The 24,704-nt window shown below is 46.2% G+C and overlaps 13 non-coding genes and 1 pseudogene across 13 annotated transcripts; 3 read left to right on the top strand and 11 right to left on the bottom strand.

The window, feature by feature from the left end:
- Positions 1-3,318: 3,318 nt before the first annotated feature.
- Positions 3,319-3,482, bottom strand: LOC135049372 (U1 spliceosomal RNA). The gene has a single exon (XR_010241131.1). It is a non-coding gene; the product is annotated as a U1 spliceosomal RNA (small nuclear RNA).
- Positions 3,483-3,626: 144 nt separating this feature from the next.
- LOC135049043 (U5 spliceosomal RNA) lies at positions 3,627-3,742 on the top strand. The gene has a single exon (XR_010240812.1). It is a non-coding gene; the product is annotated as a U5 spliceosomal RNA (small nuclear RNA).
- A 270-nt stretch (positions 3,743-4,012) lies between these two features.
- Positions 4,013-4,129, top strand: LOC135049164 (U5 spliceosomal RNA). Its single transcript, XR_010240931.1, has one exon. It is a non-coding gene; the product is annotated as a U5 spliceosomal RNA (small nuclear RNA).
- Positions 4,130-4,414: 285 nt separating this feature from the next.
- On the top strand, positions 4,415-4,530 carry LOC135049053 (U5 spliceosomal RNA). The gene has a single exon (XR_010240822.1). It is a non-coding gene; the product is annotated as a U5 spliceosomal RNA (small nuclear RNA).
- Positions 4,531-11,159: 6,629 nt separating this feature from the next.
- On the bottom strand, positions 11,160-11,323 carry LOC135049174 (U1 spliceosomal RNA). Its single transcript, XR_010240941.1, has one exon. It is a non-coding gene; the product is annotated as a U1 spliceosomal RNA (small nuclear RNA).
- A 671-nt stretch (positions 11,324-11,994) lies between these two features.
- LOC135049639 (U1 spliceosomal RNA) lies at positions 11,995-12,157 on the bottom strand. Its single transcript, XR_010241359.1, has one exon. It is a non-coding gene; the product is annotated as a U1 spliceosomal RNA (small nuclear RNA).
- A 152-nt stretch (positions 12,158-12,309) lies between these two features.
- Positions 12,310-12,473, bottom strand: LOC135049201 (U1 spliceosomal RNA). Its single transcript, XR_010240968.1, has one exon. It is a non-coding gene; the product is annotated as a U1 spliceosomal RNA (small nuclear RNA).
- Positions 12,474-13,144: 671 nt separating this feature from the next.
- Positions 13,145-13,307, bottom strand: LOC135049512 (U1 spliceosomal RNA). The gene has a single exon (XR_010241259.1). It is a non-coding gene; the product is annotated as a U1 spliceosomal RNA (small nuclear RNA).
- A 152-nt stretch (positions 13,308-13,459) lies between these two features.
- On the bottom strand, positions 13,460-13,623 carry LOC135049226 (U1 spliceosomal RNA). The gene has a single exon (XR_010240992.1). It is a non-coding gene; the product is annotated as a U1 spliceosomal RNA (small nuclear RNA).
- Positions 13,624-14,325: 702 nt separating this feature from the next.
- LOC135049627 (U1 spliceosomal RNA) lies at positions 14,326-14,460 on the bottom strand (annotated as a pseudogene).
- A 152-nt stretch (positions 14,461-14,612) lies between these two features.
- LOC135049256 (U1 spliceosomal RNA) lies at positions 14,613-14,776 on the bottom strand. The gene has a single exon (XR_010241021.1). It is a non-coding gene; the product is annotated as a U1 spliceosomal RNA (small nuclear RNA).
- Positions 14,777-21,506: 6,730 nt separating this feature from the next.
- On the bottom strand, positions 21,507-21,670 carry LOC135049217 (U1 spliceosomal RNA). The gene has a single exon (XR_010240984.1). It is a non-coding gene; the product is annotated as a U1 spliceosomal RNA (small nuclear RNA).
- A 655-nt stretch (positions 21,671-22,325) lies between these two features.
- On the bottom strand, positions 22,326-22,488 carry LOC135049390 (U1 spliceosomal RNA). The gene has a single exon (XR_010241147.1). It is a non-coding gene; the product is annotated as a U1 spliceosomal RNA (small nuclear RNA).
- A 152-nt stretch (positions 22,489-22,640) lies between these two features.
- On the bottom strand, positions 22,641-22,804 carry LOC135049288 (U1 spliceosomal RNA). Its single transcript, XR_010241050.1, has one exon. It is a non-coding gene; the product is annotated as a U1 spliceosomal RNA (small nuclear RNA).
- Positions 22,805-24,704: the final 1,900 nt, after the last annotated feature.

Here is a 24,704-nt window from a genome sequence, read left to right as displayed (position 1 = left end):
ATGTCTCTTGCGGATCCCGTCTATACCCCATGGTTCTTAATGTGACCCCAGCATCCTCTACGGACTAAGAGAAAAGGATGCCCTTGCGCACTATCCTGACTTCTCCTCCCGTCTGCTTACTTTGTGCCTTCCAACGCACAATGCGAACTACAGGTGGTGCTGCAGGGCCCACACCCTTTTACTTGCCTTACAGAACAGCTCTGGAGCTGTTACAGTGCCCAGCTGCTGCAAGAAATCAGCTTGAATGCTTCAGGGGATGGGGCATGGCCAACATGAGCCCCACACCAAAGGAGGGTGGGGGTGTTTAATGAGAACTAGGGGTCATCCAAGCACTGCAAAAGGCCGCCATGCCCTGCACGCCCCTTTTCTCTTTTCATATGCAGATGAGGGTTCCAGCCAACTTTGGCCCACTGCTTGGATAACATCACTGTATGCAAATCCGTCTGCTGCAGACCTTCCCCCAGGAATGCTTGTACTAGATGTTGCATATGGTTTGATATTTGATGGTGCTTCAGTATTTTAGGCAGCCTTCCGCCCTCCCATGTTCATCTGAAAAGATGTGGTCTCCCTGCAGTTGTTGTCCCCAGACGAGAGTTCCCTTGTGCTTCCTCAGTTGAATCTCCTTAACTTGACGGGGGAGGGGCTGCCAGAGCAGACACCCTCCCCAGCCCTATCCCAACTCATACTTATTTTGCATATGAGATTTCTTGATCATGAAGATTGTTCTCACAGGGTGAGGTTCATCCATTATATTTTAAAATAGGAAGGTACAAATTACATATTTGAATTGCATTTATGTGCTGGATTCAAATGTCCCCCCCCCCCCTTCCTTTCTCAATTGTGCCCGTCAGCAGCTATTCTAAGGTTGCTGCCAATGGGTGTGACACATTAATTTCTTCTGTGGGGTACACTGGACTCCACAAGGATTCACATTGGGGTGTAGAGTAGGATCTTGATCTGAGGCACCAACCGGCTCAAAGCTTTTGACTGTTCCCAAGATGCTCAGTGCATTCTCCTCTATAACCCCGCTTCCATGAACAGGGAGCTCAGTTTGTAGTTGGTGCCTTCAGTAGCAGGCCACTTAACAGGGGCCTGCCTCAGGCAGCCTATTCTTAGCTATAAATTTTGACAAGAAAAGAAGAACTTGTTTTATGAGAATCTACAAGGGCTGCAGCAGGCTAGGTCTAATAGACATCTTTACTGCAGCTTCATCACTCCCAGCGACGCTGTATACTCCCGTGCCCTGGTTGCTGGGTCACTGCAGCGGAGGCTCCGGTTTCATCCTAAGGTCAGTCACACACACACCACCCTTCCGGATCACGAGGCCGCTGTTGAAGGGGAGCGTGGCCGTAGGGGGTGGACCGTGTGCGCACTGGCGTGGACACTGATTACTGGGCAGCCGCTCCACTAGCCACCAGGTACAGTTAAGGAGCACAGGTCTGGGGGTTTTTCTCCTATATTAACCCAATTTTGTACTGCCCGCAGCGCATTGTGATAGGTAATAGGGCCTGATTCAGGTTGGATTGCAATCACAATAAGCGATCCAACTGCAAAAATTGCTAAGAGCATACGCATGTGCCTGCATTTTCTGCGGCACCCCGCAGAGAATGCGATCGCCTCTGCCTGTCAATCGGGGCGGGGGGGGGGGGTGGATAGGTGGGTCAGCAACACTCCATTTCCAAGTGAGGGATGGAGCGGTGCGGGTGCAAGGCTTCAAAATGGGGTCTGCAATGGAGGAGACACAGGGGGCGTGGTCACAGCGGCTGTATGACATCACATTCAGCCGCTGTGATCACAAAAATGGTGGCGGCTTCCTGCGCGCACATACAGTCTGCACCAGCAGGAGGCTACACCATTTTTTATGATCACGCTGAACTGCAGTGCGACTGCAATTACAGCATGGTCAAGAAGGGAGGCGTCATGCTGGGTGGCCATGCCTTTTCACTGTGCAGGAGCCAGCACCGCTCACACACTAGTCCCCGGGTGCAGTCCCCAACCCCCGGGACACCCGGAGCAACAAAATGTAGATTCAGGCCACCAGGCCACGTCCCTACCTATGAAACCATGCCTCCTTTTTACCATTGCGCTGCTTATCTGCGCGCACTGCATTACAATCTCCCTCGCCACCTCTCTGGGTGTCACCAGTAATAGTGACACCTCTGCCATGCTTGTAGCAGCTGGTCCTAAGATCTACGCCTCAAGCCCTGAGTGTTTGCCCTTGTGACTTGTTGATCATCATAGCGAAGCAGATGCTTACAGAAAACTGCAGGGGCTTAGATTGAAAATAAAAAAATTGATGGGTATAAGGTAGAGAGGAGCGGGTTCGGTTCTCCGAGAACCGAATTCCCCACGAACTCCACGTGGTTTACACTGGTCCGAGGCAGGCTCGGTTGTTCCCGCCTGACTCGGAAAACCTGAACAAGGGAAAATGTCATCATCCCGCTGTCGGATTCTCGCGAGATTCGGATTCCATATAAAGAGCTGCGCGTTGCCGCCATTTTTACTCGTGCATTGAAGAGAGAGCGGAATGGACGTGGCTATGTTCTCTCAGTGGAAATCTCAATAGCAGTGCTCAGTATCAGTGGTTACTTATTGCTGCTCAGTAATACTAGTAGTGTGTCTCTCCTGCTCAGTGTCAGTTCTCAGTAGTATCCTCATCAGTGCTCAGATCACTGCTCATTGTCTTGTGCTGCATTGTGGTGCTCAGCATACTACAGTACATTACTAATAGTCCAGTGCTGCATCTTGCTGCTCAGTGTCAGTTCTAGTATCCTCATCAGTGCTCACTATCACTGTTCATTGCATTTTGGTTTTCTGTATACTACAGTAACATAGTAATATAGTAACATATAGTAACATAGTTTTTGAGGTTGAATAGAGGCAAATTGCCCATCGTGTTCAACCTGTTTTAAGTTGTGATGATTCTACATACTTGCTGAATAATGTTTTATGACTAGTTAGCTACTATAACTCATGTTACCCCCGGATTAACCATGTTGATATTTTAAGTATTATAACCTTGGATAGCTTTTTCATTCAGAAATGTATCCATTCCTTTTTTAAATCCAATTACAGAGTCCGCCATTACCACCTTCCCTGGCAGGGAATTCCACATCCTGATTGCCCTAACAGTGAAGATCATAGTATCTCACCTGGCAGGTAAGTAGGAGTTGGGCTAGAGCTGTGGAGGATTGCTGCTCGGGCACCCCCTGTCAAGTGAAGGAGATCCAACTGAGGCAGCACAAGGGAACTCTCGAAAGAAGAACAAGGCTAGAGGAAGATCTGAGACAAAGAAATCTGACTTTTACCAGAGCTGACCAGAGGAAAGCACAAACACAGTCCCCCACTACCACAAATAATGCAGTCGAGTTTCCCACATTTGGGGAAATCACAGGGGTCAGCATACCCAGAATGCAATGAATGAACCTCACCCTGGGAGAACAATCTTCATGACCATGGTATCTCCTATGCAAAATAAGTATGATTTGGGATAGGGCTGGGGAGGGCCGCTGCTCAGGCACATCTCTGTCAAGTAAAGGAGATTCAACTGAGGCAGCACAAGGGAACTCTCATCTGGGGACAACAACTGCAGGGAGAACACATATTTTCAGATGAAAATCTTGGTCATGCTCTGGTTTCTCTTCAGAACGAACAAATCTTTCGCCTTTTACTAAAGATTTCCGTGGAGAGGAGCAAAACTGAGTTTTACCTCAATTTTTGCATGCCCCATCTTTTTGGGGTTTCTTTTATCGGTTTAAAGATAGAATGAGTGTGCTTTAATGAAAGCTCATTTGCATAGAAATTACAGTAAATGTTTGTTTCTTTTCAAACAGAACTTTCTTGACCATGCTACTTGCTTGAAAGATCTGGGAGCACATGGAATACAGTACAAACCATGCTTATAGCAAGGAGAAGCCAGGTGAGAAATCTGCTTTCTTTCAAATTGGGCGCTCACTTTGATCTGAATGAGGACTGCTGGCATGGCACTCAGGCGACAGGTGGAATCTTGGTCATGCTCTGGTTTCTCTTCAGAATGAACAAATCTTTCGCCTTTTATTAAAGATTATCCGTGGAGAGGAGCAAAACTGAGTTTTATCTCAATTTTTGCATGCCCCATATTATTGGGGTTTCTTTTATCAGTTTAAAGACAGAACGAGTGAGCTTTCTTGTTGGCTTTAATGTAAGTTTATTTGTATAACAATGACAGTAAATGTCTGTTTCTTTTCAAGCAGAACTTTCTTGACCATACTAATTGCTTGAAAGATCTGGGAGCACATGGAAAAGAGTACAAACCATGCTTATAGCAAGGGGAAGCCTGGTGAGAAATCTGCTTCTTTCTTTCATATTGGGTGCTCACTTTGAGCTGAATGAGGACTGCTGGCATGGCACTCAGGCGACAGGTGGAATCTTGGTCATGCTCTGGTTTCTCTTCAGAACGAACAAATCTTTCGCCTTTTACTAAAGATTTCCGTGGAGAGGAGCAAAACTGAGTTTTATCTAAATTTTTGCATGCCCCATATTATTGGGGTTTCTTTTATCTGTTTAAAGACAGAACGAGTGTGCTTTCTTGTTAGCTTTAATGTAAGTTGCCATAGATGCAGTGAAACACGCGTGTAGGGCACGGCGTGTCCTCGTGTATTTGACTCATGTGAAATGTTATAAAACAAAAATATATGATTATGATGTTAGCTGTTAGTCTCCACTAATAGGGAATAGAAGCTGAGCTATAAGAAAGGAATACACTAGATATGATGTCACTTAGCAATTACAATGTCTAAAGTGCATACAGATAGCTACTAATAACTCTTGATAAGAAAGTATATCAGTGTGGGTATATTTATATGATGGGATATTGGGACTAGTGAATATATATCACTCCTGCTGTCCAGATTGGCAATAACCAGACAATTATGATAAGAGTAGAGATGTCACATGGGCTGCTATAGATATTAATTTAATGCTGTATGTGTCATTTGTTACAAATGGATACATTTTCTATGAGTCAGCCTAGCAGCTGCATGTTCTAACAGAACACTATCCTCACACAGAATCTGCTAACCTTGAGATAACTAAATGACAGTGTGTAACAGTCTCTTTACTATAAGACTGTTACAAAGTAATATATATATTTGAAGTCAGTCTAGCAGCTGTGTGTTCCAGCAGTTTATAAGACAAAGAAAATCTCCTATTGTGGAATCTAGACACATGGGACTGCTGGCCTGTGTCATACTATTTCTATGTAATACCAGTAACATGTATATAACTGTTACATAATTGTTACAAATGGATAAATCTTTGAGTCAGCCTAGCAGCTGCATGTCCTAACAGGACACCATAAATCCTTTACAGTGTAACAAATTGATTGGTAACACTTAAAGGCTGGAGAGCAGTTATATGCCTTACTAGCATACTCAATATACCACATTATTACACCAGTTACCACGATTATTGACAGCGCATTTGATATATTATATTACCCTCACACTGAGTCTGTTTACCTTTAGATAACTAAGTGACCGAATATGTAACAGTTTCTCTATCATAAGACTGTTACAAAGTGAGATAGATATATTTGGAAGTCAGTCAAACAGCTGTGTGTTTCAGCGGTTTATAAGAAAATTCCTCATTGTGGAATCTGGACCACTAAGGGTTATTATATATATAGCACATGGAATTGCCACATCTCCCTATATGATAATTTCATTACACTGTAACATAATAAGAATTAACTCTTTAACAGTGTAAATAGAGAGTAATGAATCTCTGACACATGGAATATATTATTTCTTAGATGAATTGGATAAACCATTATGACAGACACTTTGCTTCCTAATAAGAATTGAGGTGGCTATACCTCTAAGGAAAGCATTATTGCCTACGCCTAGATCAGATTAAATAAGATCTGGCTGAATATATGAAGGAAGGTTGCTATTTATATGAGAATTGGAATTGCTATATTCCTTAAGGCAACCCCACCGATTGATATATGTTGTCAATTAAGTATATCTGAACGGCTATATCTGGACCAGATTTAATAAGATCTGGCTGATTATATGAAGGAGGGCTGCTATTTATATTGGAATTGCCATATTCCTTAAGGCAACCGCACCTGTTGGTATATCTCGCCAATTAACTATATCTAAACAGCTAAATTAAAGCTATTCATCATTTTTTTAGTTTGGATATTAATAAATATGATCTTTCCATGATGCATAGAGATTTCCCTATCAAGTGATTCCTTATCCGATATAGAAAGCTATCCCCCTATGGTATTGAATTTAGGAATATAGTCTTAGGGGACACAGAGAAATAAGTGATCCCCATCTACCTAAGCACCCCACAAATTGGAGGTTAGCTTACCGGTTATACTCAATCACCCCCACAAATTCGCCAATGGGGATGGCTTCCCGGGAGGTAACCCCTATTGAGTGAAGGGAGTATATAGGATACGACCCAGTGGTACCTGACGACATAGATACTAACAGCTATTTAATAACATTACGCTAGAAAGTGATTATTAGCAACATATATATCTATATAAACAACCCCGCCAGGGTTGTGCCTTCAAAAATAATCACACACGGACACGCTTTTTAAACCTTTTTTTCACATCTCTTTATTCTTCTTATGCACATGTATGTTAGTTCTGTGATTTTAACCTTTATGTTTCACTGCAGTTTGGGATAATAATATTAATATTTATCCAATTTTAATACATACTTAATAAAGGTTATATTTTATGATTCATTCATTCTGTCCAGTGCGTCAACAGTGCAGATTTCTTCTTGTTTTTTCTCCCAAATTCTATAACAATGACAGTAAATGTTGTTACTTTTCAAACAGAACTTTCTTGACCATGCTACTTGCTTGAAAGATCTGGGAGCACATGGAAAACAGTACAAACCATGCAGTATCACAAGAGCCTTTATTTGATCTTTCATGAAGATAGAGCAGAATTGAGGACACGTCAACAATTTCTGCCGAAGGTGGTTCATCTTTCCACATGGTGCCTTTGGCCACTGACACCTTCGTTGAGTCAAAGTCTCTGGCTGTGGTCAGAACTTTGAAAATTTATGTCACCAGAACGGTTCAGATTAGGAAAACAGAGGCTCTGTTTGTCCTGTATGCTCCCAACAGGATTGGGTGTCCTGCTTCCATGTAGACCATTATGCGCTGGATCTGTGGTAAGATTCAGCATGCTCATTCCACGGCAGGATTGCCGTTACTGAAATAGGTGAAGACCCATTCTACTAGAAAGGTGGGTTCATCCTGGGCAGCTGGTCGGGGAGTCTCGGCATTGCAATTTTGCCGAGCAGCTATTTAGTAAACACTTTTGCTAAGTTTTACAAGTTTGATACCTTGGCTGATGATAACCTCAAGTTGGGTCATTCGGTGCTGCAGAGTCGTACGCACTCTCCCACCCGTTCAAGAGCTTTGGTATAACCCCATGGTTCTTAATGTGACCCCAGCATCCTCTAGGTCGTATGAGAAAATAGGATTTTAATACCTACCGGTAAATCCTTTTCTCTTAGTCCGTAGAGGATGCTGGGCACCCGTCCCAGTCCATACTGTGTCTGCAGTTATTACTTGTGGTTATACACATGTTGTGTTATGGTTCTGGTCAGCTTTTTGCTGCAATTGTTCATGCCGTTGGCTTGTGTTCTGTTGAATGCCACGTTCTGCGGCATGCTTAAGGTGTGAGCTGGTAAGATGCTCACCTTAGTTTAACAATAAATCCTTTCCTCGAAATGTCCGTCTCCCTGGGCTCAGTTCCTATAACTGGAGTCTGGAGGAGGGGCATAGAGGGAGGAGCCAGTTCACACCCTTTGAAAGTCTTAAAGTGCCCATGTCTCTTGCGGATCCCGTCTATACCCCATGGTTCTTAATGTGACCCCAGCATCCTCTACGGACTAAGAGAAAAGGATGCCCTTGCGCACTATCCTGACTTCTCCTCCCGTCTGCTTACTTTGTGCCTTCCAACGCACAATGCGAACTACAGGTGGTGCTGCAGGGCCCACACCCTTTTACTTGCCTTACAGAACAGCTCTGGAGCTGTTACAGTGCCCAGCTGCTGCAAGAAATCAGCTTGAATGCTTCAGGGGATGGGGCATGGCCAACATGAGCCCCACACCAAAGGAGGGTGGGGGTGTTTAATGCGAACTAGGGGTCATCCAAGCACCGCAAAAGGCCGCCATGCCCTGCATGCCCCTTTTCTCTTTTCATATGCAGATGAGGGTTCCAGCCAACTTTGGTCCACTGCTTGGATGACATCACCGTATGCAAATCCGTCTTCTGCAGACCTTCCCCCTGGAATGCTTGTACTAGTTGTTGCATATGGTTTGATATTTGATGGTGCTTCAATATTAGGCAGCCTTCCACCCTCCCATGTTCATCTGAACAGATGTGGTCTCCCTGCAGTTGTTGTCCCCAGACGAGAGTTCCCTTGTGCGTCCTCAGTTGAATCTCCTTAACTTGACGGGGGAGGGGCTGCCCGAGCAGCCACCCTCCCCAGCCCTATCCCAACTCATACTTATTTTGCATATGAGATCTCTTGATCATGAAGATTGTTCTCACAGGGTGAGGTTCATCCATTATATTTTAAAATAGGAAGGTACAAATTACATATTTGAATTGCATCTATGTGCTGGATTCAAATGTCCCCCCCCCCCTTCCTTTCTCAATTGTGCCCGTCAGCAGCTATTCTAAGGTTGCTGCCAATGGGTGTGACACATTAATTTCTTCTGTGGGGTACACTGGACTCCACAAGGATTCACATTGGGGTGTAGAGTAGGATCTTGATCTGAGGCACCAACCGGCTCAAAGCTTTTGACTGTTCCCAAGATGCTCAGTGCATTCTCCTCTATAACCCCGCTTCCATGAACAGGGAGCTCAGTTTGTAGTTGGTGCCTTCAGTTGCAGGCCTCTTAACAGGGGCCTGCCTCAAGCAGCCTATTCTTAGCTATTAATTTTGACAAGAAAAGAAGAACTTGTTTTATGAGAATCTACAAGGGCTGCAGCAGGCTAGGTCTAATAGACATCTTTACTGCAGCTTCATCACTCCCAGCGGCGCTGTATACTCCCGTGCCCTGGTTGCTGGGTCACTGCAGCGGAGGCTCCAGTTTCTTCCTAAGGTCAGTCACACACACACCGCCCTTCCGGATCACGAGGCCGCTGATGAAGGGGAGCGTGGCCGTAGGGGGTGGACCGTGTGCGCACTGGCGTGGACACTGATTACTGGGCAGCCGCTCCACTAGCCACCAGGTACAGTTAAGGAGCACAGGTCTGGGAGTTTTACTCCTATATTAACCCAATTTTGTACTGCCCGCAGCGCATTGTGATAGGTAATAGGGCCTGATTCAGGTTGGATTGCAATCACAATAAGCGATCCAACTGCAAAAATTGCTAAGAGCATACGCATGTGCCTGCATTTTCTGCGGCACCCCGCAGAGAATGCGATCGCCTCTGCCTGTCAATCGGGGCGGGGGGGGGGGGAGAGGGGGGTCAGCAACACTCCATTTCCAAGTCAGGGATGGAGCGGTGCGGGGGCAAGGCTTCAAAATGGGGTCTGCAACGGAGGAGACACAGGGGGCGTGGTCACAGCGGCTGTATGACATCACATTCAGCCGCTGTGATCACAAAAATGGTGGCGGCTTCCTGCGCGCACATACAGTCTGCACCAGCAGGAGGCTACACCATTTTATATGATCACGCTGAACTGCAGTGCGACTGCAATTACAGCATGGTCAAGAATGGAGGCGTCATGCTCGGTGGCCATGCACTGTCACTGTGCAGGAGCCAGCACCGCACACACACTAGTCCCCGGGTGCAGCCCCCAACCCCCGGGACACCCGGAGCAACAAAATGTAGATTCAGGCCACCAGGCCACGCCCCTACCTATGAAACCATGCCTCCTTTTTACCATTGCACTGCTTATCTGCGCGCACTGCATTACAATCTCCCTCGCCACCTCTCTGGGTGTCACCAGTGATAGTGACACCTCTGCCATGCTTGTAGCAGCTGGTCCTAAGATCTACGCCTCAAGCCCTGAGTGTTTGCCCTTGTGACTTGTTGATCATCATAGCGAAGCAGATGCTTACAGAAAACTGCAGGGGCTTAGATTGAAAATAAAAAAATTGATGGGTATAAGGTAGAGAGGAGCGGGTTCGGTTCTCCGAGAACCGAATTCCCGACGAACTCCACGTGGTTTACACTGGTCCGAGGCAGGCTCGGTTGTTCCCGCCTGACTCGGAAAACCTGAACAAGGGAAAATGTCATCATCCCGCTGTCGGATTCTCGCGAGATTCGGATTCCATATAAAGAGCTGCGCGTTGCCGCCATTTTTACTCGTGCATTGAAGAGAGAGCGGAGAGGACGTGGCTATGTTCTCTCAGTGGAAATCTCAATATCAGTGCTCAGTATCAGTGGTTACTTATTGCTGCTCAGTAATACTAGTAGTGTGTCTCTCCTGCTCAGTGTCAGTTCTCAGTAGTATCCTCATCAGTGCTCAGTATCACTGCTCATTGTCTTGTGCTGCATTGTGGTGCTCAGCATACTACAGTACATTACTAATAGTCCAGTGCTGCATCTTGCTGCTCAGTGTCAGTTCTAGTATCCTCATCAGTGCTCACTATCACTGCTCATTACATTGTGGTGTTCTGTATACTACAGTAACATAGTAATATAGTAACATATAGTAACATAGTTTTTGAGGTTGAATAGAGGCAAATTGCCCATCGTGTTCAACCTGTTTTAAGTTGTGATGATTCTACATACTTGCTGAATAATGTTTTATGACTAGTTAACTACTATAACTCATGTTACCCCCGGATTAACCATGTTGATATTTTAAGTATTATAACCTTGGATAGCTTTTTCATTCAGAAATGTATCCATTCCTTTTTTAAATCCAATTACAGAGTCCGCCATTACCACCTTCCCTGGCAGGGAATTCCACATCCTGATTGCCCTAACAGTGAAGATCATAGTATCTCACCTGGCAGGTAAGTAGGAGTTGGGCTAGAGCTGTGGAGGATTGCTGCTCGGGCACCCCCTGTCAAGTGAAGGAGATCCAACTGAGGCAGCACAAGGGAACTCTCGAAAGAAGAACAAGGCTAGAGGAAGATCTGAGACAAAGAAATCTGACTTTTACCAGAGCTGACCAGAGGAAAGCACAAACACAGTCCCCCACTACCACAAATAATGCAGTCGAGTTTCCCACATTTGGGGAAATCACAGGGGTCAGCATACCCAGAGTGCAATGAATGAACCTCACCCTGGGAGAACAATCTTCATGACCATGGTATCTCCTATGCAAAATAAGTATGATTTGGGATAGGGCTGGGGAGGGCCGCTGCTCAGGCACATCTCTGTCAAGTAAAGGAGATTCAACTGAGGCAACACAAGGGAACTCTCATCTGGGGACAACAACTGCAGGGAGAACACATATTTTCAGATGAACATGGGAGGGCAGAAGGCTGCCTAATACTGAAGCACCCCCAAACAACAAACCAAATGCAACTACTAGTGCAAGCATTCCTGGGGGAAGGCCTGCAGCAGATGGATTTGCATATGGTGATGTCATCCAAGCAGTGGGTCAAAGTTGGCTTCAACCCTCGTCTGCATATGAAAATAAAAATGGGGTGTGCAGGGCATGGCGGCCTTTTGCGGCGCTTGGATGACCCCTAGTTCGCATTAAACACCTCCACCTTCCTTCGGTGTGGGGCTCATGTTGGCTATGCCCCAGCCCCTGAAGCATTCAAGCTGATTTCTTGCAGCAGCTGGGCACTGTAACAGCTCCAGAGCTGCTCTGTAAAGCAAGTAAAAGGGTGTGGGCCCTGCAGCACTACCTGTAGTTTGCATTGTGCTTTGGAAGGCACAAAGTAAGCAGACGGGAGAAGTCAGGATAGTGCACAAGGGCATAGAAGGGAGCGGCTCAAGAAAAGAGAAGTGGAAACAGACAGCAAACTAGGCTGGAGAGAGACCTGAGACAAAGAGATCTGAATTATACGAGAGCCGACCAGAGGAAACACAAATTATGTAATCAAGTGTCCCACATTTGGGGAAATCGTAGGAGCAGCACACCCAGAGTGCATTGGGTGAGCCTTGCCCTGGGAGAAGCACCTTCCTGATCATAGTATCTCACCTGGCAGGTAAGTAGGAGTTGGGCTAGAGCTGGGGAGGGTCGCTGTTCGGGCACCCCCCTGTCAAGTGAAGGAGCTCCAACTGAGGCAGCACAAGGAAACTCTCGAAAAAAGAACAAGGCTAGAGGAAGATCTGAGACAAAGAAATCTGACTTTTACCAGAGCTGACCAGAGGAAAGCACAAACACAGTCCCCCACTACCACAAATAATGCAGTCGAGTTTCCCACATTTGGGGAAATCACAGGGGTCAGCATACCCAGAATGCAATGAATGAACCTCACCCTGGGAGAACAATCTTCATGACAATGGTATCTCCTATGCAAAATAAGTATGAATTGGGATAGGGCTGGGGAGGGCCGCTGCTCAGGCACATTTCTGTCAAGTAAAGGAGATTCAACTGAGGCAGCACAAGGGAACTCTCATCTGGGGACAACAACTGCAGGGAGAACACATATTTTCAGATGAACATGGGAGAGCAGAAGGCTGCCTAATACTGAAGCACCCCCAAACAACAAACCAAATGCAACAACTAGTACAAGCATTCCTGGGAAAAGGTCTGCAGAAGACGGATTTGCATACGGTGATGTCATCCAAGCAGTGGGCCAAAGTTGGCTGGAACCCTCATCTGCATATGAAAAGAGAAAAGGGGTATGCAGGGCATGGCGGCCTTTTGCGGTGCTTGGATGACCCTTAGTTCGCATTAAACACCTCCACCCTCCGTCGGTGTGGGGCTCATGTTGGCTATGCCCCAGCCCCTGAAGCATTCAAGCTGATTTCTTGCAGCAGCTGGGCACTGTAACAGCTCCAGAGCTGCTCTGAAAGGCAAGTAAAAGGGTGTGGGCCCTGCAGCACTACCTGTAGTTTGCATTGTGCGTTGGAAGGCACAAAGTAAGCAGACAGGAGAAGTCAGGAGAGTGCACAAGGGCATAGAAGGCAGCGGCTCAAGAAAAGAGAAGTGGAAACAGACAGCAAACTAGGCTGGAGAGAGACCTGAGACAAAGAGATCTGAATTATACGAGAGCCGACCAGGGGAAACACAAATTATGCAGTCAAGTTTCCCACATTTGGGGAAATCGCAGGAGCAGCACACCCAGAGTGCAATGGGTGAGCCTTGCCCTGGGAGAAGCACCTTCATGATCATAGTATCTCACCTGGCAGGTATGTAGGAGTTGGGCTAGAGCTGGGGAGGGTCGCTGCTTGGGTACCCCCCTGTCAAGTGAAGGAGATCAAACTGAGGCAGCACAATGGAACTCTCGAAAGAAGAACAAGGCTAGAGGAAGATCTGAGACAAAGAAATCTGACTTTTACCAGAGCTGACCAGAGGAAAACACAAACACAGACCCCCACTACCACAAATAATGCAGTTGAGTTTCCCACATTTGGGGAAATCACAGGGGTCAGCATACCCAGAATGCAATGAATGAACCTCACCCTGGGAGAACAATCTTTATGACCATGGTATCTCCTATGCAAAATAAGTATGATTTGGGAAAGGGCTGGGGAGGGCCGCTGCTCAGGCACATCTCTGTCAAGTAAAGGAGATTCAACTGAGGCAGCACAAAGGAACTCTCATCTGGGGACAACAACTGCCGGGAGAACACATATTTTCAGATGAACATGGGAGGGCAGAAGGCTGCCTAATACTGAAGCACCCCCAAACAACAAACCAAATGCAACAACTAGTTCAAGCATTCCAGGGGGAAGGTCTGCAGAAGACGGATTTGCATACAGTGATGTCATCCAAGCAGTGATCCAAAGTTGGCTGGAACCCTCATCTGCATATGAAAAGAGAAAAGGGGTATGCAGGGCATGGCGGCCTTTTGCGGCGCTTGGATGACCCTTAGTTCGCATTAAACACCCCCACCCTCCTTCGGTGTGGGGCTCATGTTGGCCATGCCCCAGCCCCTGAAGCATTCAAGCTGATTTCTTTCAGCAGCTTGGCACTGTAACAGCTCCAGAGCTGCTCTGTAAGGCAAGTAAAAGGGTGTGGGCCCTGCAGCACTACCTGTAGTTTGCATTGTGCATCGGAAGGCACAAAGTAAGCAGACAGGAGGAGAAGTCAGGATAGTGCACAAGGGTGTAGAAGGGAAGGGCTCAAGAAAAAAGAAGTGGAAACAGACAGCAAACTAGGCTGGAGAGAGACCTGAGACAAAGAGATCTGAATTATATGAGAGCCGACTAGGGGAAACACAAATTATGCAGTCAAGTTTCCCACATTTGGGGAAATCGCAGGGGCAGCACACCCAGAGTGCAATGGGTGAGCCTTGCCCTGGGAGAAGCAACTTCATGATCATAGTATCTAACCTGGCAGGTAAGTAGGAGTTGGGCTAGAGCTGGGGAGGGTCGCTGCTCGGGCACCCCCCTGTCAAGTGAAGGAGATCCAACTGAGGCAGCACAAGGGAACTCTTGAAAGAAGAACAAGGCTAGAGGAAGATCTGAGACAAAGAAATCTGACTTTTACCAGAGCTGACCAGAGGAAAGCACAAACACAGTCCCCCACTACCACAAATAATGCAGTTGAGTTTCCCACATTTGGGGAAATCACAGAGGTCAGCATACCCAGAATGCAATGAATGAACCTAACCCTGGGAGAACAATCTTCATGACCATGTTATCTCCTATGCAAAATAAGTATGATTTGGGATAGGGCTGGGGAGGGCCGCTGCTCAGGCACATCTCTGTCAAGTAAAGGAGATTCAACTGAGGCAGCACAAGGGAACTCTCATCTGGGGACAACAACTGCAGGGAGAACACATATTTTCAGATGAACATGGGAGGGCAGAAGGCTGCCTAATACTGAAGCACCCCCAAACAACAAACCAAATGCAACAACTAGTGCAAGCATTCCTGGGGGAAGGCCTGCCGCAGATGGATTTGCATATGGTGATGTCATCCAAGCAGTGGGTCAAAGTTGGCTTCAACCCTCGTCTGCATATGAAAAGAGAAAAGGGGCATGCAGGGCATGGCGGCCTTTTGCGGCGCTTGGCTGACCCCTAGTTTGCATTAAACACCTCCACCCTCCGTCGGTGTGGGGCTCTTGTTGGCTATGCCCCAGCACCTGAAGCATTCAAGCTGATTTCTTGCTGCAGCTGGGCACTGTAACAGCTCCAGAGCTGCTCTGTAAGGCAAGGTGAAAGGGTGTGGGCCCTGCAGCACTACCTGTAGTTTGCATTGTGCGTTGGAAGGCACAAAGTAAGCAGACAGGAGAAGTCAGGAGAGTGCACAAGGGCATAGAAGGCAGCGGCTCAAGAAAAGAGAAGTGGAAACAGACAGCAAACTAGGCTGGAGAGAGACCTGAGACAAAGAGATCTGAATTACACCAGGTCCGTCATTATATTATATATACCTACAGTAGTTATATATATATTTTTTTATATCATTAATTATCATCTCTATACTAGCAGACGCAGTACGGTAGTCCACGGCTGTGGCTATCTCTGTGTCGTCAGTGCTCGTCCATAATTGTATACCTACCTACCTGTGGTGGAAGTTTTTTTCTATCTTCTTCATACTAGTAGTTTAGCAGTCTGCTGACAGTGTCCACCAGGTCCGTCATTATATTATATATACCTACAGTAGTTATATATATATTTTTTTTATATCATTAATTATCATCTCTATACTAGCAGACGCAGTACGGTAGTCCACGGCTGTAGCTACCTCTGTGTCGTCAGTCACTCGTCATCCATAAGTATACTAGTATCCATCCATCTCCATTGTTTACCTGAGGTGCCTTTTAGTTGTGCCTATTAAAATATGGAGAACAAAAATGTTGAGGTTCCAAAAATAGGGAAAGATCAAGATCCACTTCCACCTCGTGCTGAAGCTGCTGCCACTAGTCATGGCCGAGACGATGAAATTCCATCAACGTCGTCTGCCAAGGCCGATGCCCAATGTCATAGTACAGAGCATGTAAAATCCAAAACACAAAAGATCAGTAAAAAAAGGACTCAAAAATCTAAATAAAAATCGTCGGAGGAGAAGCGTAAACTTGCCAATATGCCATTTACCACACGGAGTGGCAAGGAACGGCTGAGGCCCTGGCCTATGTTCATGGCTAGTGGTTCAGCTTCACATGAGGATGGAAGCACTCAGCCTCTCGCTAGAAAAATGAAAAGACTTAAGCTGGCAAAAGCACAGCAAAGAACTGTGCGTTCTTCAAAATCACAAATCCACAAGGAGAGTCCAATTGTGTCGGTTGCGATGCCTGACCTTCCCAACACTGGACGTGAAGAGCATGCACCTTCCACCATTTGCACGCCCCCTGCAAGTGCTGGAAGGAGCACCCGCAGTCCAGTTCCTGATAGTCAGATTGAAGATGTCAGTGTTGAAGTACACCAGGATGAGGAGGATATGGGTGTTGCTGGCGCTGGGGAGGAAATTGACAAGGAGGATTCTGATGGTGAGGTGGTTTGTTTAAGTCAGGCACCCGGCGAGACACCTGTTGTCCGTGGGAGGAATATGGCCATTGACATGCCTGGTGAAAATACCAAAAAAATCAGCTCTTCGGTGTGGAAGTATTTCAACAGAAATGCGGACAACAGGTGTCAAGCCGTGTGTTGCCTTTGTCAAGCTGTAATAAGTAGGGGTACGGACGTTAACCACCTCGGAACATCCTCCCTTATACGTCACCTGCAGCGCATTCATCATAAGTCAGTGACAAGTTCAAAAACTTTGGGCGACAGCGGAAGCAGTCCACTGACCAGTAAATCCCTTCCTCTTGTAACCAAGCTCACGCAAACCACCCCACCAACTCCCTCAGTGTCAATTTCCTCCTTCCCCAGGAATGCCAATAGTCCTGCAGGCCATGTCACTGACAATTCTGACGAGTTCTCTCCTGCCTGGGATTCCTCCGATGCATCCTTGAGTGTAACGCCTACTGCTGCTGGCGCTGCTGTTGTTGCTGCTGGGAGTCGATGGTCATCCCAGAGGGGAAGTCGTAAGACCACTTTTACTACTTCCACCAAGCAATTGACTGTCCAACAGTCTTTTGCAAGGAAGATGAAATATCACAGCAGTCATCCTGCTGCAAAGCGGATAACTGAGGCCTTGGCATCCTGGGCAGTGAGAAACGTGGTTCCGGTATCCATCATTACTTCAGAGCCAACTATAGACTTGATTGAGGTACTGTGTCCCCGGTACCAAATACCATCTAGGTTCCATTTCTCTAGGCAGGCGATACAGAAAATGTACACAGACCTCAGAAAAAGACTCACCAGTGTCCTAAAAAATGCAGTTGTACCCAATGTCCACTTAACCACGGACATGTGGACAAGTGGAGCAGGGCAGACTCAGGACTATATGACTGTGACAGCCCACTGGGTAGATGTATTGACTCCCGCCGCAAGAACAGCAGCGGCGGCACCAGTAGCAGCATCTCGCAAACGCCAACTCTTTCCTAGGCAGGCTACGCTTTGTATCACCGCTTTCCAGAATACGCACACAGCTGAAAACCTCTTACGGCAACTAAGGAAGATCATCACAGAATGGCTTACCCCAATTGGACTCTCCTGTGGATTTGTGGCATCGGACAACGCCAGCAATATTGTGCGTGCATTATATCTGGGCAAATTCCAGCACGTCCCATGTTTTGCACATACCTTGAATTTGGTGGTGCAGAATTATTTAAAAAACGACAGGGGCGTGCAAGAGATGCTGTCGGTGGCAACAAGAATTGCGGGACACTTTCGGCGTACAGGCACCACGTACAGAAGACTGGAGCAACACCAAAAACGCCTGAACCTGCCCTGCCATCATCTGAAGCAAGAAGTGGTAACGAGGTGGAATTCAACCCTCTATATGCTTCAGAGGATGGAGGAGCAGCAAAAGGCCATTCAAGCCTATACATCTGACCACGATATAGGAGGTGGAATGCACCTGTCTCAAGCGCAGTGGATAATGATTTCAACGTTGTGCAAGGTTCTGCAACCTTTTGAACTTGCCACACGTGAAGTCAGTTCAGACACTGCCAGCCTGAGTCAGGTCATTCCCGTCATCAGGCTTTTGCAGAAGAAGCTGGAGACATTGAAGGAGGAGCTAAGACAGAGCGATTCCGCTAGGCATGTGGGACTTGTGGATGGAGCCCTTCATTCGCTTAACCAGGATTCACGGGTGGTCAATCTGTTGAAATCAGAGCACTACATTTTGGCCATCGTGCTCGATCCTAGATTTAAAACCTACGTTGTATCTCTCTTTCCGGCAGACACAAGTCTGCAGGGGTTCAAAGACCTGCTGGTGAGAAAATTATCAAGTCAAGCGGAACTTGATCGGTCAACAGCTCCTCCTTCACATTCTCCCGCAATTGGGGGTGCGAGGAAAGGCTCAGAATTCCGAGCCCACCCGCTGGCGGTGATGCAGGGCAGTCTGGAGCGACTGCTGATGCTGACATCTGGTCCGGACTGAAGGACCTGCCAACGATTACGGACATGTCGTCTACTGTCACTGCATATGATTCTCTCACCATTGAAAGAATGGTGGAGGATTATATGAGTGACCGCATCCAAGTAGGCACGTCAGACAGTCCGTACGTATACTGGCAGGAAAAAGAGGCAATTTGGAGGCCCTTGCACAAACTGGCTTTATTCTACCTAAGTTGCCCTCCCACAAGTGTGTACTCCGAAAGAGTGTTTAGTGCCGCCGCTCACCTTGTCAGCAATCGGCGTACAAGGTTACTTCCAGAAAATGTGGAGAAGATGATGTTCATTAAAATGAATTATAATCAATTTCTCCGTGGAGACATTGACCAGCAGCAATTGCCTCCACAAAGTATACAGGGAGCTGAGATGGTGGATTCCAGTGGGGACGAATTGATAATCTGTGAGGAGGGGGATGTACACGGTGATGAATCGGAGGATGATGAGGTGGACATCTTGCCTCTATAGAGCCAGTTTGTGCAAGGAGAGATTAATTGCTTCTTTTTTGGTGGGGGTCCAAACCAACCCGTCATTTCAGTCACAGTCGTGTGGCAGACCCTGTCACTGAAATGATGGGTTGGTTAAAGTGTGCATGTCCTGTTTATACAACATAAGGGTGGGTGGGAGGGCCCAAGGCAATTCCACCTTGCACCTCTTTTTTCTTTTATTTTTCTTTGCGTCATGTGCTGTTTGGGGAGTGTTTTTTGGAAGGGCCATCCTGCGTGACACTGCAGTGCCACTCCTAGATGGGCCAGGTGTTTGTGTCGGCCACTTGGGCGCTGAGCTTAGTCACACAGCTACCTCATTGCGCCTCTTTTTTTCTTTGCGTCATGTGCTGTTTGGGGAGTGTTTTTTGGAAGGGCCATCCTGCGTGACACTGCAGTGACACTCCTAGATGGGCCAGGTGTTTGTGTCGTCCACTTGGGTCGCTGAGCTTAGTCACACAGCTACCTCATTGCGCCTCTTTTTTTCTTTGCGTCATGTGCTGTTTGGGGAGTGTTTTTTGGAAGGGCCATCCTGCGTGACACTGCAGTGCCACTCCTAGATGGGCCAGGTGTTTGTGTCGGCCACTTGGGTCGCTGAGCTTAGTCACACAGCTACCTCATTGCGCCTCTTTTTTTCTTTGCGTCATGTGCTGTTTGGGGAGTGTTTTTTGGAAGGGCCATCATGCGTGACACTGCAGTGCCACTCCTAGATGGGCCAGGTGTTTGTGTCGGCCACTTGGGTCACTGAGCTTAGTCATCCAGCGACCTCGGTGCAAATTTTAGGACTAAAAATAATATTGTGAGGTGTGAGGTGTTAAGAATAGACTGAAAATGAGTGGAAATTATGGTTATTGAGGTTAATAATACTTTGGGATCAAAATGACTCCCAAATTCTATGATTTAAGCTGTTTTTTAGGGTTTTTTGAAAAAAACACCCGAATCCAAAACACACCCGAATCCGACAAAAAAAATTCGGTGAGGTTTAGCCAAAACGCGTTCGAACCCAAAACACGGCCGCGGAACCGAACCCAAAACCAAAACACAAAACCCGAAAAATTTCCGGTGCACATCTCTAGTGGCCATGCCATGTCACTGTGCAGGAGCCAGCACCGCTCACACACTAGTCCCCGGTGCAGCCCCCAACCCCCGGGACACCCGGAGCAACAAAATGTAGATTCAGGCCACCAGGCCACGCCCCTACCTATGAAACCATGCCTCCTTTTTACCATTGCGCTGCTTATCTGCGCGCACTGCATTACAATCTCCCTCGCCACCTCTCTGGGTGTCACCAGTGATAGTGACACCTCTGCCATGCTTGTAGCAGCTGGTCCTAAGATCTACGCCTCAAGCCCTGAGTGTTTGCCCTTGTGACTTGTTGATCATCATAGCAAAGCAGATGCTTACAGAAAACTGCAGGGGCTTAGATTGAAAATAAAAAAAATTGATGGGTATAAGGTAGAGAGGAGCGGGTTCGGTTCTCCGAGAACCGAATTCCCCACGAACTCCACGTGGTTTACACTGGTACGAGGCAGGCTCGGTTGTTCCCGCCTGACTCGGAAAACCTGAACAAGGGAAAATGTCATCATCCCGCTGTCGGATTCTCGCGAGATTCGGATTCCATATAAAGAGCTGCGCGTTGCCGCCATTTTTACTCGTGCATTGAAGAGAGAGCGGAGAGGACGTGGCTATGTTCTCTCAGTGGAAATCTCAATATCAGTGCTCAGTATCAGTGGATACTTATTGCTGCTCAGTAATACTAGTAGTGTGTCTCTCCTGCTCAGTGTCAGTTCTCAGTAGTATCCTCATCAGTGCTCAGTATCACTGCTCATTGTCTTGTGCTGCATTGTTGTGCTCAGCATACTACAGTACATTACTAATAGTCCAGTGCTGCATCTTGCTGCTCAGTGTCAGTTCTAGTATCCTCATCAGTGCTCACTATCACTGCTCATTGCATTGTGGTGTTCTGTATACTACAGTAACATAGTAATATAGTAACATATAGTAACATAGTTTTTGAGGTTGAATAGAGGCAAATTGCCCATCGTGTTCAACCTGTTTTAAGTTGTGATGATTCTACATACTTGCTGAATAATGTTTTATGACTAGTTAGCTACTACAACTCATGTTACCCCCGGATTAACCATGTTGATATTTTAAGTATTATAACCTTGGATAGCTTTTTCATTCAGAAATGTATCCATTCCTTTTTTAAATCCAATTACAGAGTCCGCCATTACCACCTTCCCTGGCAGGGAATTCCACATCCTGATTGCCCTAACAGTGAAGATCATAGTATCTCTCCTGGCAGGTAAGTAGGAGTTGGGCCAGAGCTGTGGAGGATTGCTGCTCGGGCACCCCCTGTCAAGTGAAGGAGATCCAACTGAGGCAGCACAAGGGAACTCTCGAAAGAAGAACAAGGCTAGAGGAAGATCTGAGACAAAGAAATCTGACTTTTACCAGAGCTGACCAGAGGAAAGCACAAACACAGTCCCCCACTACCACAAATAATGCAGTCGAGTTTCCCACATTTGGGGAAATCACAGGGGTCAGCATACCCAGAATGCAATGAATGAACCTCACCCTGGGAGAACAATCTTCATGACCATGGTATCGCCTATGCAAAATAAGTATGATTTGGGATAGGGCTGGGGAGGGCCGCTGCTCAGGCACATCTCTGTCAAGTAAAGGAGATTCAACTGAGGCAGCACAAGGGAACTCTCATCTGGAGACAACAACTGCAGGGAGAACACATATTTTCAGATGAACATGGGAGGGCAGAAGGCTGCCTAATACTGAAGCACCCCCAAACAACAAACCAAATGCAACAACTAGTACAAGCATTCCTGGGGGAAGTTCTGCAGAAGATGGATTTGCATACGGTGATGTCATCCAAGCAGTGGGCCAAAGTTGGCTGGAACCCTCATCTGCATATGAAAAGAGAAAAGGGGTATGCAGGGCATGGCGGCCTTTTGCGGCGCTTGGATGACCCTTAGTTCGCATTAAACACCCCCACCCTCCTTCGGTGTGGGGCTCATGTTGACAATGCCCCTGCCCCTGAAGCATTCAAGCTGATTTCTTACAGCAGCTTGGCACTGTAACAGCTCCAGAGCTGCTCTGTAAGGCAAGTAAAAGGGTGTGTAGTTTGCATTGTGCATTGGAAGGCACAAAGTAAGCAGACAGGAGGAGAAGTCAGGATAGTGCACAAGGGTATAAAAGGGAGGGGCTCAAGAAAAAAGAAGTGGAAACAGACAGCAAACTAGGCTGGAGAGAGACCTGAGACAAAGAGATCTGAATTATACGAGAGCCGACCAGGGGAAACACAAATTATGCAGTCAAGTTTCCCACATTTGGGGAAATCGCAGGGGCAGCACACCCAGAGTGCAATGGGTGAGCCTTGCCCTGGGAGAAACACCTTCATGATCATAGTATCTCACCTGGCAGGTAAGTAGGAGTTGGGCTTGAGCTGGGGAGGGTCGCTGCTCGGGCACCCCCCTGTCAAGTGAAGGAGATCCAACTGAGGCAGCACAAGGGAACTCTCGAAAGAAGAACAAGGCTAGAGGAAGATCTGAAACAAAGAAATCTGACTTTTACCAGAGCTGACCAGAGGAAAACACAAACACAGTCCCCCACTACCACAAATAATGCAGTCGAGTTACCCACATTTGGGGAAATCACAGGGGTCAGCATACCCAGAATGCAATGAATGAACCTCACCCTGGGAGAATAATCTTCATGACCATGGTATCTCCTATGCAAAATAAGTATGATTTGGGATAGGGCTGGGGAGGGCCGCTGCTCAGGCACATCTCTGTCAAGTAAAGGAGATTCAACTGAGGCAGCACAAGGGAACTCCAGCATCCTCTACAGACTAAGAGAAAAGGATTTACCGGTAGGTATTAAAATCCTATTTTCTCATACGACCTAGAGGATGCTGGGGTCACATTAAGAACCATGGGGTTATACCAAAGCTCTTGAACGGGTGGAAGAGTGCGTACGACTCTGCAGCACCGAATGACCCAACTTGAGGTTATCATCGGCAAGGATGCAGTGGCGTTAATGTTTCCTGGTGTCAACCTGTATTATTTCAGTAGATATTGAAATGAGGATGCATCTTGCTGCCTTTCCAATGAAGCAAGTTTAATTTAGTAATAGGTGAAAAACCATCCCTACAAAGATGTTAATCAGATACTTGGCTTTGTGGACACTTTTCAGAGAACAAATTTGTTAGCATAAAAATAAAGCCAGAAAATGAAGAGCTGTTTAATCACTCAAATGGATTTTTTTGCCAGCATATTTCTTTTTCTCTGCAAACCACTGCTAAATTGTGCTTCCTAGCTGTTTTTATAAAATCACTGAATCAAATCTAACTCTGATTACATCAGAGAAGGCCAGGTACCCTACACCATAACAGGGGTTTTTGAAATTTTGACTTGTCTACTTAAAGATCACCAAAATCTGATAACAAGGTCAATTACATCCCTGGGTGGGATTGAACCACCAACCCTTTGGTTAATAACCAATCACACTAACCAATTGCGCCACAGAGACACTTTGCAAAAGTCCATACTGACAAAGGCTAATAAGCATTCATCTAGAACGTTTCCTAGAAAAACTTTAAAAAGTCAATAATCTGGAGAGTTTTTGTAAGATGTTTCTTCCATCAACCAACGAAGAAACACATTGTTACTTTCCCATGATGAGTGAGTGCTTCAAGATCTCTTGCACTTACATGTGCAGCAGAGTACTGTAATGAAAGCATGCTGGGTTCATAACCCAGAGGTAGGCAGATTGAAACTATCCTCTGCTATATGCATTTTTTTTTTGTTAATTAAAGTAATCCAAAACTGGGATTGATATTTTTTCTCTTTTATTTTTACTTAAAGTACAATAACTTTTACCATTTTAATATGTTTTAATAGTATATTGACAGTATTGTTTTCTTTCAAAAATCCACTTAATTTTCTTTACCCGATTATTAAAATGGTAATTGACAAAAACAAACTACATTGTCACCAGAAGAGCAATACAAAATGTACAAGTGATATATTAAAATCATCTTTCCAGCTTGAATTTCAATGATGCATTGGGGCAACGATTTTGTGAGAAACATCTTCACCCTTAAATAAAGATTTTCTTAATTCCTTACCTGTGTGCTAATTAGATATCACCTTGTTTTCACATTAAACAGACTTCCACATGAGAAAGCAGCAAGGATGCAGTGGCGTTAATGTTTCCTGGTGTCAACCTGTATTATTTCAGTAGATATTGAAATGAGGATGCATCTTGCTGCCTTTCCAATGAAGCAAGTTTAATTTAGTAATAGGTGAAAAACCATCCCTACAAAGATGTTAATCCGATACTTGGCTTTGTGGACACTTTTCAGAGAACAAATTTGTTAGCATAAAAATAAAGCCAGAAAATGAAGAGCTGTTTAATCACTCAATTGGATTTTTCTGCCAGCATATTTCATTTTCTCTGCAACCCACTGCTAAATTGTGCTTCCTAGCTGTTTTTTGATAAAATCACTTAATCAAATCTAACTCTGATTACATCAGAGTACGCCAGGTACCCTACACCATAAGAGGGGGTTTGAAATTTTGACTTGTCTACTTAAAGATCACCAAAATCTGATGACAAGGTCAATAACATCCCTGGGTGGGATTGA

Source organism: Pseudophryne corroboree, unplaced genomic scaffold, assembly GCF_028390025.1.
Source record: "Pseudophryne corroboree isolate aPseCor3 unplaced genomic scaffold, aPseCor3.hap2 scaffold_99, whole genome shotgun sequence".
NCBI lineage: Eukaryota > Metazoa > Chordata > Amphibia > Anura > Myobatrachidae > Pseudophryne > Pseudophryne corroboree.
This window is presented reverse-complemented; position numbering and strand designations above follow the sequence as displayed.